The 15806-nt window shown below is 49.1% G+C and overlaps 1 protein-coding gene across 1 annotated transcript in view; it reads right to left on the bottom strand.

The window, feature by feature from the left end:
• MAP6 (microtubule-associated protein 6) overlaps window positions 1-15806 on the bottom strand; it is a 49789-nt gene that overhangs the window by 30413 nt on the left and 3570 nt on the right. The gene's annotated exons all lie outside the window — the stretch shown is intronic.

Raw genomic sequence — 15806 nt, 5'->3', positions numbered from 1 at the left:
ATAACCACCAGCATCCATTAACGACTGCCCCTGGTAGTTCTCACTTAGGTAGGGTTACAGGAGATAAAGGCCAGGTTGGGCGGGGGAGCACACCGTCACAAAAGTGTAGGATTTACTCCCTTTGGGGGAAAAAGTGAAGTAGAGACGTGGTTTTCCGTTTCCAGATGCAAGGAGCCTGTGTGTAACATGCACTGGGGAGCTAAAACCAAGAAGAGATGAAAGAAAATCCCAGGGTATGTGCACGGCTGCCTGTGCCAGCAAAGGGGATTTAGAAATGCTGTGTGCAGAAAACAAAGCCGAAGAGCTGCGCAGGCTGGGGCAAAACCCCAGAAACCTGAGAGAGCCAGAGACCGTTCCTGTTTTTGGAAGGATCTTGCATCAACATGGTTTTGGAAGCCGATGGGATGTTACCACCCAGGGGTCTGATGTCCTGGGGTCTTTTGGCACCGCCAGACCCAGCCTAGAGCATTTGGAGGAGGTTGCAAATGGGCCACTTGCTTTGACACAGTGGTGCACCGATGCTCCTGTGTCCAGAGACACCCGGTCCAAAGGACGGTGCCATCGTAATGAGGCTGTGCAGCTCCCAGAGCCGCTCAGGCTTGTGTCCACTTGGCTAAAATAACCCTAAAAATACATCTGGATCATGGAAAGCCGCTTCCCAAAAAGGATATTGTTAATGTAGGACTGAATATAAAAATATTCCCCCCCCCCAGCAACGCGCTCTGCAAGCATCTGCAATCACAGATCTACCTGCCAAAACCCAAACCCAGCTGCCAGCACACAAAAGCATGCGCTGCAATCCCTTTCCTAAAGCAAAAAAAAACCCCAAAACAAAGCTCCCAGGCAGTAAATTTGGGGACTAAAAATTAAAAGCACCGGTTTTATAACTCTTCTGCAAAGAACTGGAAGGAGGATTTGTTATTACTAAGCACTTTTGTGCGCGCAGCAGATGTTTACAGCCTCTCTGAGCCATTTGTATCTACTGGGTAAATAATGCGCATTTGGAAACAAGATGATCTGCAAATACTTCTTTCCTTTGGAGCTGTTCCAAGCTTAATCGAGAAATAAAACATGCTAGGGACAAACGTATTAAGCAGGTACTTAATTGAGAGACGAGACGAGAGAAGGCGGCACGGTTCTTGTCTCCCAGGCAGAGCATGCATGTTTTAAACACACTCCTAGATTGATATTTATTGCAACCGACAGAGCAGAAGGGCTCAGAAAAAGCACTCCTTCCCCTCCCATAAATAATTCACCCCTTGTAACAGTTCATAAAATGTTTATATTAAGTAATAATTAAATATTGCATTACGAAAAATAACTAGCATTCCAGCCAAGAGAAAAATCAACCCGAAGGAGGGCGGGGAAGATGATTCCCTTGAAGCTCTCACGTTGGGTTTTCTCTGCTGAGAGCAAAGCTGAAGCAGTTAAAAGGGGCGATTCTTGGCTGCACTCGATGCTCCCTCTGCTCTGTCAGATCAAATCCTGATCCTGCCCTGAATGACAGGGATTTTTCCATCAATCTCCATGGAGCCCGCTCTCCTGCCCATGCATGCTCTCCCCATGCGGCCAGGCAGGGCAGGGTCAGCGGTCCCGTATTAACCTCTGCCGTCGAGCGATGATGCTTTTGACTTCAAATCATCAGCTATGCACGCATGTTAGCAGGCTTTGAGCCCGCTAACGGGTTATTGGGTCTCGGTTGCAAAGATGCACAAGGTCCAACATGGGATAAGGCTCCAACAGTCGGACCCCAACACAGGATAAAGGACCGGGAGCATGGCAGGGAGGAGAGAGGGTAGTGGGGTAATGATTGAGGATCAGCAGAAGCCATCAAGATAACATGAATCAAATGCCATCACGCATACACCCAGGCATCTTTTATTAAAACTGTAATTGCTTGATCCAACCTGTGCCCTGGGGAGCACAAAGAGAAGCAAGCAGCACCAAGGTCACTGCAGACAGAAAAAATCAATGCGGGGAATGAATGGTAATGACTTATTTTTTTCCTAGTTTCAAAGAGAGGGACTGTGGAGGTCTCCCGCTGGCATCTCCAGAGATGCACAAGATCCCTCGGACTTGCTCCAGCAAAGCACTTAGTACACTTGTAACTTTCAACATCCAAGTCTTGCTCCTCTTGACAGTGACTACAGTGGGCTCGAACATCCCAATGGACCATTATATTTTAAATATGCGAAGGCAATTATCCATTTCTCTGTGGCGCTCTGTTCTCTATCCAAAACCATTCAATACTTTCCAGTTTTCTGTAACGACCATGTCTTCTGCAGCCCTGACCTCTCTAATGGGTGTCCTCAGGACTTCCTCTGGTCCAGAGCTATGCTGAAATATAAAGCCAAAACCTGAATAAAAGAGTCTACCTGAGGCTTTACTAATGTGGAAGGATGTCATATCTTACATGTCAAATTCCTCTACATACATGTCAGTACGCTACTTGCCCAAAATTATTTTTTTATTATTTTTTGAGTGGTTTTGTTGCTTTTTTTTTTTTTAATGAAATGACATTACTGACATGTGATTTGTGATTCACTGCAGAATTGCTCCTGCACTAGCTGTTCCCGTCTGCACCGATGCCACTGATGATTCCTACCCCTATGTCATGCCCCACCCTCACCTCTCCTGAACTGCTTCTTATTTATTTCAGGCTGTTTCTCCAACATGTCAAGATCTCTTTGAATTCCAATTCCAGCATGCAAAATGATTTAGCCCAACACAAGCGACGGACTCAGCACAAGATTACATGGATGAAATACGGCACCGTACAGGCACTCAGACGGGATGGTCCTAATGACCCTTTCTGCCCCCCCAAAATCTCTTAACTGCAATAAGGTATGAGTTACAACTACAGGAGGAAAGCAGTGCTGTAAATTTAAATTGCCTGGGGGATATTTAAGGCAGGTTGCACCCTATACAGAAGGGATGAAACAGCTCCTTCTCTCCACTGTGCTGTGAGCTTGAGCAGACCTCAGCCCTTCTCCGACCCGGCAATGCTGGGTCCATGTGATGCAGGAGCTAAGTGAGTAGTATTGCTAGCTAAAACTGTGATGTTCATGCAGAAACGGATCCATGCTCCAAGCTGAGTACAGAGTGGGGTTTTTTACCATTGACTCCACTGAGATTTGAATCAAGGTCTTGGGAGATGTCCCTAGAGCTCCAGAGAGTCCTATCAATGAGCTATCGAGGATGATGCTGAGATCAGTAACCCCTAAGTGATATAACAGATCTGTTCAAAAATGAGTTTGTAGTCATCAGCTGAGAAAAACCCAGGAGGTGAAATGAGAACTCGAAAGCTGGTACCCCTTAGCCTGTGCACTGCCCATCAGTGATCCTGGCCAGAGCACCTGAACACGGACATCTCTGTACCTGCGAGTGCGGGGTGAGGGTAAACGAATGAAATCTATGAAAGAAAGAGGAAAAGTCAATTTATTTACATATTTTGCAAATAAATATCTTCTCCTTCCACACGGTCTTACGCTGAACACCATATATTAATTTCCCATGTTATCATATTTCATGAGTGTATGATCACCCGGGCGTGTTGCAAGCCAGGCGGCTGCAGCACAAGAGCTCTGCTTTTGTCCCGTGGTGCACTCATTTGTCCCTGCAGAAGCTTTGAACACATCTGCAGCACCTCTGCAGCTTCCCAAGGGATGTCTCCACACCCGCCAATGCAGCAGAGCGGTGGATTGTGCACGGCAACTGGGGTCACGGTGATTCCCCTCATTTCACCTTCTGCGTAACACGTCCACGCAGCTTCTAGACCAAGGGCACAGCCCCAAACCTGGACACTACCAGACACTGGTCTTGCACCAAGCAATGCTCGTATGGGCTGGAACATGGTGTCTGCTGAAATCTGGAATGGGGACCAGCTTAAATCAGACTTGTTCGCAAGCATTTTGAGATCTTAAAATAAAATACATCCTCTGTGTATTTCAGTGCTTATAGCTCCCCCTGACATTAGAGCAAAGAGGCCATGAAAGTGGCCCGTACAGCAGCGTACCACCTTCAGACGTCCTTGCCCTTTCCACGCCATAATAACAACACAAGCCTCTGTTTCCCCCTATTTTGCATCATTTCAAAAGTCTGATGTGAAAGCACCCTGTCCTCGCTCCCTTCCACTTTTACCCATCACCCAGTTTGACTTCCCACCCAACTTCAGTTTCAAACATCGGTGTGACATGGTCAAAAGCCTGGTTTCCAGATCCCAGCGTTAACTTCTGGGAATACGTCTCCTCCCCAACAGGGTGCGAAAAAGATGATGATGTGTATGTCACCACCGAAAGTCTACTAGACATGCCTGAAGAGCCACTGGAAGACCAAACATTGAGATAGGAAGGGCTGGACAGGCACGCCTGGCTGCAACTCACAGCAACGGCGCGTTGAGTTTAAAGAAACATCTTCCAGGTGTTCACAACCAGCTTCGCACATCGCTCCACCCTGCAAGACCCTTGGTCTACGCTGAACCTGAAGGCCTCCCATAACCACTTAACTCCAGGAGCTAGGCTTACAAAAGCTGACCAAAAGTGCTACCAAGACTTCAGATTTGTCTAGAGGTACCAGCAGAAGCCCAACCAGAAAACCATCCTCTAAGGCAACAGATGTGCCTGTCTTTTCTGAGGGTTTCCAGCTCTCAGAGCGGCCAAGGAGAGACAAATTGCAACTGGTCATAAACGAGAAACCTCCTTTTCCTCCACGGACGGGGATCAGCATGTTAGTTAGCAGCCCTAGAACAAGCAAGCAGGAGAATCATGGCAAACGGGGCTGGGGAGTGTCCTGGTTTCAGCAGGGATAGAGTTAATTTCCTTCCTAGTAGCTGGTACAGTGCTGTGTTTTGGATTTAGGACGAGAACAAAGTTGATAACTCACCGATGTTTTAGTTGTTGCTAGGTAGTGCTTACACTAGTCAAGGACTTTCTAGTTTTCCATGCTCTACCAACTGAGAAGGCTGCAGGTGCACAAGAAGCTGGGAGGGGGCACAGCCAAACTGGCCAAAGGGACATTCCATACCATGTGACGTCATGCTCAGTACATAAACTGGGGGAAAGCTGGCCGGGGGGGCCGCTGCTCGGGGACTGGCTGGGCATCGGTCGGCGGGTGGTGAGCAATTGTACTGTGCATCACTTGCTTTGTGTATTATTATTATTATCTTATTATTATTATCATTTTATTTCAATTATTAAACTGTTTTTATCTCAACCCACGAGTTTTTCTCACTTGTGCTCTTCCAATTCTCTCCCCCATCCCACTGGGTGGGGGGGAGTGAGCGAGCGGCTGTGTGGTGCTTAGTTGCCAACTGAGGTTAAACCACAACAGGAGAACCTCAAAAAACATCCAATTCAGCCCATGCTCTGGGGCAGCATCAAGCGATGGACCTTTGCATCTCCTCTGAAGCCTGGCTAGCTTTCTGGAGATGCTACAGCCAGTTGATGGCTGAAATAACCTGTTCTATGTCATCCCAGAAATCACACCGTCCGAACGCAGCAGACCCTTCCAGCCTTGCGGGTTATACCGAGCTGTGGGAGCATTTCTATGAGACACAATAAAATCACCTCTCCCCTTATAGCATCCTGCACCGAGCTTTGCTCCAACGCCACTGCAATGCCGCAGCGCTGCCAGAGGCTTTTACCCCACCGATGGGGGAAAAAGCACCACGACTTTCAACGACAGCATCTCCCCCGCTCTCTGCACGATGATGCTGCCAAAACCCATCCCAGCTCCCCGGAGGGAACACGTGGTTTTCCTTGTTGTCCTCCCTCCACCGGGCTGCTCGCCAACACGTCCCTCTCCGGGAATCCTCCGCGCGAGTTGCCATAGCTACTGGCCGACACCGCGACAAGCTCTGCCGCTTGGCTGAGACCGGCGCGTTCGTCCCCTGGATGTGCGGGGTACCTGGTGGGAGGCTGTCACCCAGCCATGGCACATCAGCCCCACGCAAACCCAACCCAGGGCTTTCCATACCTTCATAGGATCTTGCGTGGGCAACCTCTGATCTCCCCTTTCTTCCCTCACCTCAGACCTTGTGCACATGCATTTTTATATCCGAATAGCGAGAGCAAAAAGCATGGTCGAAGTCCTGATCTGCAACCCAGCATGCCGGCCTCCACAAAACCAACAAAGCGGAAAAAATCAGACCTTTGCATCTAATTCCCCCCTTAGTTTTAGGACCTCCACCGATAGAGAGTTTGCTCTGTTGCTCTGGCAGTAAAGCGCGGCTCACGCTGCGAAAGACTTTGCAAGACACCGAGCACCCTTTCAACCTCCCGCTGGGGCTCGGGTTGATGGAGCTCCACAGTCGAAGTGGATGTGAGAAGGGAAAGGGACTCCCCTTCACAGCGAAATGGCACCCTGAAGGCACCTGCACTTCTCCTTGAAGGTCTCGGCCAATAAACCAACCATCAGCCCCATTGCTGCCCAAATCTGGGAATGGGAGAAGTCAGGATTCATGCCCCTGCCTGTGTTTCCAGCCCATCTGAGCATGACGCACCGATTTCTTTTAGGCAAAGCTGCCTGCCCAGGAGCAGATGGGCAGCCTCCTTCAAGGTGAAAGGCAAAGGGAAATGTGGGAGGAAGCCTGAAGTTCAGCGATCAGGGCTGATCCTGAAGGATTTCCTCCTCCTACGTCTGGAAAACCTCTCCCCTTGCTGTTCACCCAGACACAAAATTGAAGTTTCTTTACTGCAACCCACTGGCCTGGCCAGCTCCCGGCTTGCCAAAGCCAACTTTTTAGCTGATCTAACTGGATTTCTGGAAAACCCAAACTGTCCAGCTCCCCATAAATGTCTGCTTTCTAAGATGTCTGCTCATCTTTGCTGTGGAAGAAACAGATTGGATCCCCCTCTCTGGGAGATGAGCTATCTGCCCATCTTCCCTCCCTCCTATGTGGCCACGGTACCTTCTGTAGCTGATTTAATGTGAAGGAATCAGGAGGAAAAGGACAAAGTGGAGGAAAACATTAACTAATTCACCTAATAATTAACTGCACATAAGCATCATTTAATTGACAGCTAGTTCTTACACACAGGAGTCCCACAAGAAGCATATTGTTCATAACTTGTTCAAGGGGAGCAAGACTGGGATGAGCGTAGAAAAGGCAACCTGAGACATCAACTCCAGGGCATGAGCTTTTAATCCTACAGGAGAGCAGGGATCCTGCAAGAGGACACGCTGGTCGTGCAGGGCTTTGGGGGGAGAAAGGAGATCTGATCCGGGCTTTGGGCTAAGTTAAGACCCCAGTGCCAACGCCGGCACTCTTGGGAATAGCCCTATTGATTTCTACAAGCAGAATAACCTTGCCATTTGCAATTAATATATAGCTCCACTCCAGAAGGCCACTGTTTTCTTTAAATACCACCTACATTTTTTCCCCCTTTCTGAGCTAGATAAGCAGGAAAGCACCTGCACAGCCCCACATACCTCCAACCCTTTTAAAGACCAAGAAAAGAAAAGCAGCAGCCAAGCAACATCAGCAGGGAACCAGCAACCTTGCAAAGTATTTCAGTGAGAAATCTCTGGCCGCTTTCCAAGACGGCACCTGCAAGGCTGGGCGGATAAACACGGTGCAAGAGCTGCTTGACATGGGGAGGATGTTGCCACGCAGGAGAAAGCCGGCTGCAGTCAGTGGGAGTCCTATGGATGGATGCGGGGCTGCCGGGAGCCAGCCCACGGCTCACAACGGCCTGGATTTCCTTGCCCGTACAGCGGAGATGGAGCAACCGATGCCGAAATGGCTTGTTTACAGCTCTGTGGTGGTATTTTTAGAGTTAAAACCAGACGAATGTAAAGCCTGGCGTTAAGCAACCACGCACCAGCCAAACAGCAAGGTTTTACAAATCTGCTGGCAGCAAGGAGAAGCTGGGAGATGCTTCCACGATAATAAAATGATAAATAGAAATCCCCGCCAGGGATATTATTTTGTGCTCCTGAATTGCAGCCTGGAAGAGGGACTACGGCGAGTCCCTGCAGATGGAGATGGATGGGGATGCTGGGGTCCCCGGGCTGTACCCCAATGCCAGCCCATCCCTGCACGGGGCACGCTGCTCATCACCTGCTTGTTTTGCACCATGCAGCACCGTCCCCAGCCGCACATCCCCGGCGGGCCGTGAAGCAGGAATATTTGCTTCCCCGCTCCACTGCACAGCGGTGTAAAGTGCTTTCTGAAACAAGCTGCTCCCCTAGGACCACTGGTTAAATTCCCCTCTTCAAGGTGTCTTTGTGCAGCGGTCATCCTCACGGAGAGGGCCAGCTGCCCGAGGGCCGTATCCTCACCCCCAGGTAATTCTGCTTGTCTTACAGGGGCTGAAGTGATTTTTACCGCTGGAGCCAGCCCCCTTCTTTCCAGGCATGAGCAGCACATCATTTCAGACAACCCACCCATCAACCTGAGAACATCCCTCAAATGCATCCTCCTTTGCAGAACCGAGTTACAGCTCCACCAAAAAAAAAAAAATTAAAAACAAAAAAAAATTAAAACATAGAAAAAAAAGCAGCCTCCCCACCTTCCCAGCACCAACACACCCTGTTCTTGCAGCCAGGTCCCCAAAGCAGCGGGAGCCTCTCCGTATGCACACCGCGTTCGTAAAGTGCTGCGGGGTCCCTTCAGGTGAAGGCACCGTTTGAGCAAAATTAGTTACTAACAGAAAGCAAAATGTGTTTGCATATTGCAAAAAACACATATTTGCATATAACACCCACAACGTTGGGGTTGGGGAGGAGATACGAGTTGGAGGTTAAAGCAGTAACTTGGTCAGTAACTTGGTGAACAGCTCGGTTTGTGCGTGTGCCTATGTGTGTGTGTACATATATATATATAAAAAAATATAAAGGGCATCGGAAGGATGACATTCTCATCAGAATGCTGAGTTATAAATCAAGAGAAATAAAACTTCCACCCTATAAAACTTTCCTAAAACTGCCTTTCCCCTCCTGGCTGCTGCTGCTGGTCATGCTAGCAGGAGAGCATCCATGCTCTTGCCCCGGCACGGCAAGGCTTAGCTGACGATATCAGCGTTGGTGCTATGAACACATCCAGCTAAGAGCAAAGAAAAGCAAGATTGATATAGGATAGAGTGCAGAAGTACTGAGAAAGTGAAGGCTTTTTCAGCCAGTAGGAGACAGGAAAAGCAAAGGTCGTGCTTTAAATGCGAGAGAAGACAAATTTACAACGGCTGTTTGTGATTTATTTGGCAAAGGAAGGACAGGGAAAGTCCTGCTGCCTAAATTAGCTGATCCCTCTCCTCTTCTCTTTATTGTTTGTGTTACAGCGGTAGCTTGAAGTCGCCAAGTGAAAGCGGGGTCTGCTCTACAGCGTCTGTTCTTGCATCCAGGAGAAGCCGGTGGTCTAAAGAGACACGGCAGTGAGTGGAACGGGAAGGGGGGAGGTGTTTGACATGTCCTTTGACACGATAACCGACTTAGCAGACAAAAGAAATGTGAAAATCTATCTGGTTTCAATAAAGCATTTGATACAGGGCCACGTGGGAAATTATTAATTAAGCCAGTGAACATGAACATCAGCAGAACGGGAAACCGGGCAAGGGAAATGACAAGGATGAGTGTTGGAAGGCTGAGCTGCAGCCTGGAAGGAGGTTACCAGTGTTTAACATTTTTAAGGTTGACTTTGGCGCAAAAAAGTAGGGCAACGCTGATGAGACCTCCTAATGACACAACGTTGTAGGCAGCACCAGTACAAAGGAGGATCGGGATATCACAGAGGAAGAAAGGGATTGACCTTGACTGCCGTGTTCAAAATGGGATGAAAATTATTAGTACTAAATTCTCGACTCGGTACTAATCACCAGGATTTTTTGCTATAGGATGGGAGCTCCACGGCTGGAATTGCCTAAGGAGGAGAACAATGTGGAGGCCCTGGTTATCAAAGGGTAAGTGAAGGGATTCATAATGCATCTGTGATGCCCACAAACATGACATGGGAGTCTCAGCAAGATGGGGACCTCGTCTCCAATGGGCAACAGTCTGCATCTGTGTTTAAGAAACAGTGATTTCACGTAGGAAGAGCTGGAGAGAAATGGTTGATACAGGGAATAAAAAGGACACTAAAAAACTTTGACTTGCTTGCTACAGAGCCAAACGATGTGGATACTGTACTTGGAGACACCGAGCAGTGACCTCCAGATAGGAGAAAAGCACTGAGTAACCCAGTGCCAACAAAGCAGCAAACTATAACCTGTCCATTGACTCAGACTGGAAATGAGATGATGGCTGTAAACCATCAGACACTGAGGTCTCGGCACACCCTTCCAGCTGGCATCGTGCAGCTATAAATTCCCTATTTCTGAGACAGAGCCTCGGGTGTTACTTGTAAAGACCAGCTAACAAACTAAATAATTGGACTTACTGGTGCAGAGGGTTCCATCCAGTCCCGTGTGCCTAAAGGTCCCTGCTGAGGTGACACAGCTGAGCAGGAGCAGAGGAAAAATTGCTCCAGTACATTGACTCCATCACCTGAATGCCACCTCCACCTCTTCGTCCTGCTCAACCCCGTCCTATGGCACGCACAGCCCAGCTCCAGCTTGCACACAGTCAAAGCAGCAAAATTCAGTATTGCCTACGCTGCTGAGCAGCTCCCAGTTGGCTTTTGGGGCTGGGTATTGTCCGCCTTAATGTGATTCTCTGAGGGGAGACCTCATGGCTCTCTACAACTACCTGAAAGGAGGCTGTAGCGAGGTGGGGGTCGGTCTCTTCTCCCAAGTAACTGGCGAAAGGACGAGAGGAAACGGCCTCAAGTTGCGCCAGGGGAGGTTTAGGTTGGACGTGAGGAAAAATTTCTGTACTGGAAGAGTAGTTAAACATTGGAACAGGTTGCCCAGGGAAGTGGTTGAGTCACCATCCCTGGAAGTATTTAAAAGATGTGTAGATGAGGTGCTTAGGGACATGGTTTAGTGGGCATGGTGGTGTTGGGTCGACGGTTGGACTTGATGATCTTAGAGGTCTTTTCCAACCTTAATGATTCTATGATTCTATGATTGCAGGGAATATGTTGGCAAATACTCCAACTTGGCGATACTACCAAGTATCTCCATCTTGGAGATGCTACCAGCCTTTCTCAGCTGGTGGACTATATCCAGAGGAGATCAAGACGCAGAGTGTGGCAGGATAGCTGCCTGTCTGCAACGCCCACCTCTATCCTCTTCATGTCTTAGTAAATACAAGGGCTTCCTGCACGCATGTGTATTACGTACTCATACGACCGGTCCTTGTGGTATCAGCAGACGTCGTGTCTCCTCCTGCTGCTAAAGGTACGTATCGAGTAACTGCTGAGCCAGATCTCAGCCTTAGCCAAAGCTGCCAAACATCTCTTTGAACAGCCTTTTCTGGATGGAAGAAAACATCCCGTCCCTTCCCTTCCAGCTGAGAGCAAAATTGGAGCCATTTGCCTATATGGGTTACTTTAATGGCACTCTCACCCAAATTGGGAGTTCGTAGCTGAAATGACACTGGGAACTGAAATCTGCCCAGGAATGTTCTCTGGCACTGAGGTCTGGGACAGCCCACACTCATACTGTTAGACCCCTTTAACCCCCAAAACAAGGTGATTGCGCCCAAGCTGCTCGTTGGGATCAGTTCTTGGCTCGTGCCCACTCCCAAATGAGCCTGGGGAGAGTGCTAGGGTCTGTTTCAACAACTGAAGAGTGTAGATGATCGTGCCCCCATGTCCTGGAACTGTTTAATTTACTAGTGCAGACCCAGCCTATGGATCTGATCAGAAATTTCAGAAGGCAATGGAAAATTTCCCACCAAGTTTGGCACACCTGACAGCACAAGCAGTGTTACCGAGTGTCTCACCAAGATGGGACATGTCCTCCACCGGAGATTTTCAAGAATAGGTTAGGTAAAATCAACCTAGCGTGGTCTAGATGTATCATCGCCTTCCCCAGAAACGCGATGTGGACCAGATGATCTCGGGAGGTCCTTCCAGCCCTACCTTATCTATAATGATGGAGTACGAATCCCCCGCCCTCACGTAGCTTGCTCCAGCCCTCCTGCGCAGACATCCCTCCCTAAATTAGCTCCTCTATATCTCCGAAAAATACACAGCAAGTCTCCAGCGCTGACTCATTCATCTCCGTAGCTACTACAAATTCTCATTTGCTCCACATCTTTAGTACCTCCAGGGCTTGAGATGAATGACAATACAATTAGCAACAGGCAATTCATTAATACTAGAGGCAGTCCAAAATTTTCCATTGAAGCCTTTCTTGTTTCCTTTCCGCCGATAGGAAAGGAAATTGGTGGGGGAAAAAAAAAATAATTGCTTTGATTAAAAAAAAAAAATCATCTCTTTTTGGTGAAGAACTTGAAACCTAGGTTTCACAATATTACTTCTCTGGAGAAAATTCATCGCCTTACTACTCATCTTGACACTCTGCAAAGGGGGTGAAATTTCCCCTTTCTCTTTTATATATTTTTCTCTTCAGGGAAAAAAGGTAACAAAGGGAGAAGAATGCAAGACAAAGAAGAAGGAGGAAAAAAAAAAACACCACCCAGGAAACACCTAATACTAACATTTTTCCATCATTTTCAAACAAAAATGGAAAACATTCATTCTTCCTTGCATTTTTGCCAAATGTGCTTCTAATCGTTCCACTTCCACCAGCAAATGCCACTGTCTGCACATTTTGTCACCTATTCTCTCTGGTCCCAGACCCCCAGGGTCAACCCCAGCCCCCTCCATCCTTCGGTGCAGCAGGGAGAAGAGCTCTGCCCATCCCTTCCAGGAGTTCAGGGGGCAAAATCCCCTCCCAAGCACTCGAATACCGGGGTCACCAGGGCCACCTCTGTGCCCAACACAGATAAAGCCCTCAGTGATGCCACCAGATCCTCCTATAGGACATCAGAGAATTGAACAAAAAAAACCAAACAAAAGGCTCCATCCAGCAGCAACAGCTTTCCAAGGAGCTGAAAAGCCCCCCAGGCTGGGTCCTGACCTCTATCTAAAAGTCAGGTGAGCCACATAAACCTAGTATTCCTACCCGCTGAAGGATGCCCTGGTCCTTACTTGGTCCCTCAGGGTCCACAGGCCACCACGAGAAGAAGGACTGCAGAGAAGAGGGGGGTGAAGGGAGATGCAACCTGCCCCTGTAGCGCTGCTTGGGCAGCACGTGCTTTGGGGAGGGAAACTAAGGCAAGAAGCACCTCGGTGCTAGAACCTGTGTCACACCCGGTCACAGCGGTGGCTTCCAGCACACCTCGACCCCAGAAGAACAACAGCAAACAGGAGAATGATGCCCCGGAGCTGCACTCTGACCCCAACCCCAGACCCGATGCACTACGTAGGGCCTCAGGTAGGTGACTCAGCACCTCTGCCTCAGTTTCCCCACAGCCAAAGAGGAATAACCGCAGGGCACTAATTGGCAAGCAGATGCCGTCACGCACGACTTGATCACCTTCAAACCTACTTGCTATTGATGGCTTCAAACCAGGTCCTGCCATGGAAGTCACTTAACTTTTGGAAACCATTAGGAATGAGCATGTCCCCCCACTGTTTCCCTTGGTTTGCCAAGGGACTTTATTTGGGCATAAGTACATAAACAAATCCTATATAAAAATGAATGTTTAATAAATACATAAAAATATAAATATAAATACTATAATATAAATAAATAATACAAATAATATAAACAAATCCCATTTATTCTGCAGGATCTCTGGGCACAGGCAGCCTCTTGCAGACATGCACAGCCCTGCTACTGCTGCACTGGCCTCGCTGAAGGCTTCCGAGCTCAAACGCTAATGCAAACAAATCATCCATCCCTCGGGCCGGGAGCAGCCTCCATCCTCCATGGCCATCACCGCCAGGCATCGCCTCTGCTCTGTAGGTCCGGGCAGACCCGGGGAGGAGGTCACAGGCACACGGTCTCTGCAATATTAATTTGTCTTGGTATAAAGAGGTTAGAAAAGGGAATTCCTCCCTTTAGCGTGGACTTCCCCGATGACCTTGGGCTAGTTGCTTACTCTACCCCATGTTCCCTCACCTGTAAATAACGCTCAGGGCAACAGAGTGAATTTAAAAACCATTACCAGTGAGCTCTTTGGTTTCACCAAGGAATCGTTTCCCAGCCTTGGAGCATCACATTTTGCTGATTTGCAGTGGTGGCGGAGGACTGTAAGAAAATCTCCCCCTGCTCTCTGCTGCTGGGGAGCCTTCACCCACGCACAAGCACAGCAAAGGCCATGGAGGACAAGCCCCATGCGAGCCATCCTTGCTCCTCGCTGGCAAAAGGTCACTAGGCGACAATTTTGGCTGCTGGGTGGCCCCAAAGGTTGCCCGTATAGGCTGTGGAGTCTCCATCCTTGGAGATGTTCGAAACCCACCCAGCAGGGACTCCTGTGAGCAGCAAGGTTCTTGATAGTAATAGGGATTTGGAGAATTTGGCTTTTAAAAAGAACCCAAACAAGAAACAACACTTAAAAGATGCCTAATTTGAACAGAAAATGAGAACAATTAGCCACAACATCACTTATGCATTAATGAAGAGGCGCTTATGTTCCAGGGCTGAGTGTCGGAGCAAACACTTCTCTTGCAGTATGCTGCAAGGAAGAAAAACGTGGAAGTGGGAGACCAGATGAGGACCCCGGGGGAAGGAGAAGCCCTAAGGATGTCCCGAAAGATGAGGAGCAACACAGGGAGGGCTGAAGCCTTCAAGTTCCTCTTGGGTTCAACATCTGAGCTGACCCAATCCCTTTGCTTGGGGAGGAAACCCAGCACAGCCCCAACGGCGGCCGTATGAATTTGCTGGAGCAGACAGGAGGGATGGTACGTGGAGGGATGGGAGGGTGAGCAATCTGCATTTAAATAAGCAAGTAAATAAGCCTAATTATCCTTTGCACCAGTGGGAGAGAGCAACACAGCAGCTCTCCAGCTCTAGGACAGCTTTCTGCTTTAGTCCTGCCGTCACTGACGTGAGCCCAGACCTTGGAAGAAGACCAGACAAAAAGCTTAGTCAAAAACCACGGCTGTCCGAAGCAGATTAAAGGACTGTGTCACTCTGGAAAACCCTTTCCCCGCACCCTCCAAAAACCCCTGGCCAGTTTCTCACGTCTCAGCCGACCACCACCGTCACGCCCGGATGCACCTGAGCCCACAGCATCCCCCGCATCCCCAGCAAGAGCCAGAGCCGACGCCGAACTACAGCAAAAACCCAAAACCTCACTGCTCGAACCGTTTCCCACCCGGGGACGTGGGAAAGACGACGACTGCCAGCTCTGCCGTGCCACACAGTCACCGGTGGGACAGGGGAGTCAAACCCCAGCTTCATTTTGGATCTGCGTGAATTTACTACCTGTTTGATAGCAGGGTGTCACCTCTAAATCTCCCTAGGGAAGAAAATCAATCGTTCTTGTAACGGCGTGAACACCTTGGCATTCACATGTGCGGGGAGAAGCAAAAAGGCTGCGATTACACTTTTGTCACAACAAACCCCACCAGCTTTGCTCTCTGCCACCTCCACCCCGGCCTCGGCGGGCTCTGCCAAAGAAAGCTCTGGAAAACACAGTCGCAGCAAACCCTCCTTGCAAATGTACGTGCAGGGCAGCCACCCCGTCACTTTTATTTTGCTTTCCCAACACAGCCAACCCTTTCACCCCGAGAGAAATAACAGCAGCATCTCGCGGCAAGGAGTTTCGCGCTCCGAATCCCAAACGGGGTCTCTTCCTGGGGTGAAATAAGGGCACCCCTTTCTAGCCCGGGGTGGAGGGACGACGGGGGAGACACACACAGAGGGATGTGCCACCCCCCGCCGCGCTGCGTTAAACATGGCAGCATCCGAAGGGTG

Source organism: Pygoscelis adeliae, unplaced genomic scaffold (assembly GCF_000699105.1).
Source record: "Pygoscelis adeliae isolate BGI_AS28 unplaced genomic scaffold, ASM69910v1 Scaffold263, whole genome shotgun sequence".
Classification (NCBI taxonomy): Eukaryota; Metazoa; Chordata; class Aves; order Sphenisciformes; family Spheniscidae; genus Pygoscelis; species Pygoscelis adeliae.
Note: the sequence above shows the minus strand (reverse complement) of the source record. Positions and strands in the feature narration are given on the sequence as shown.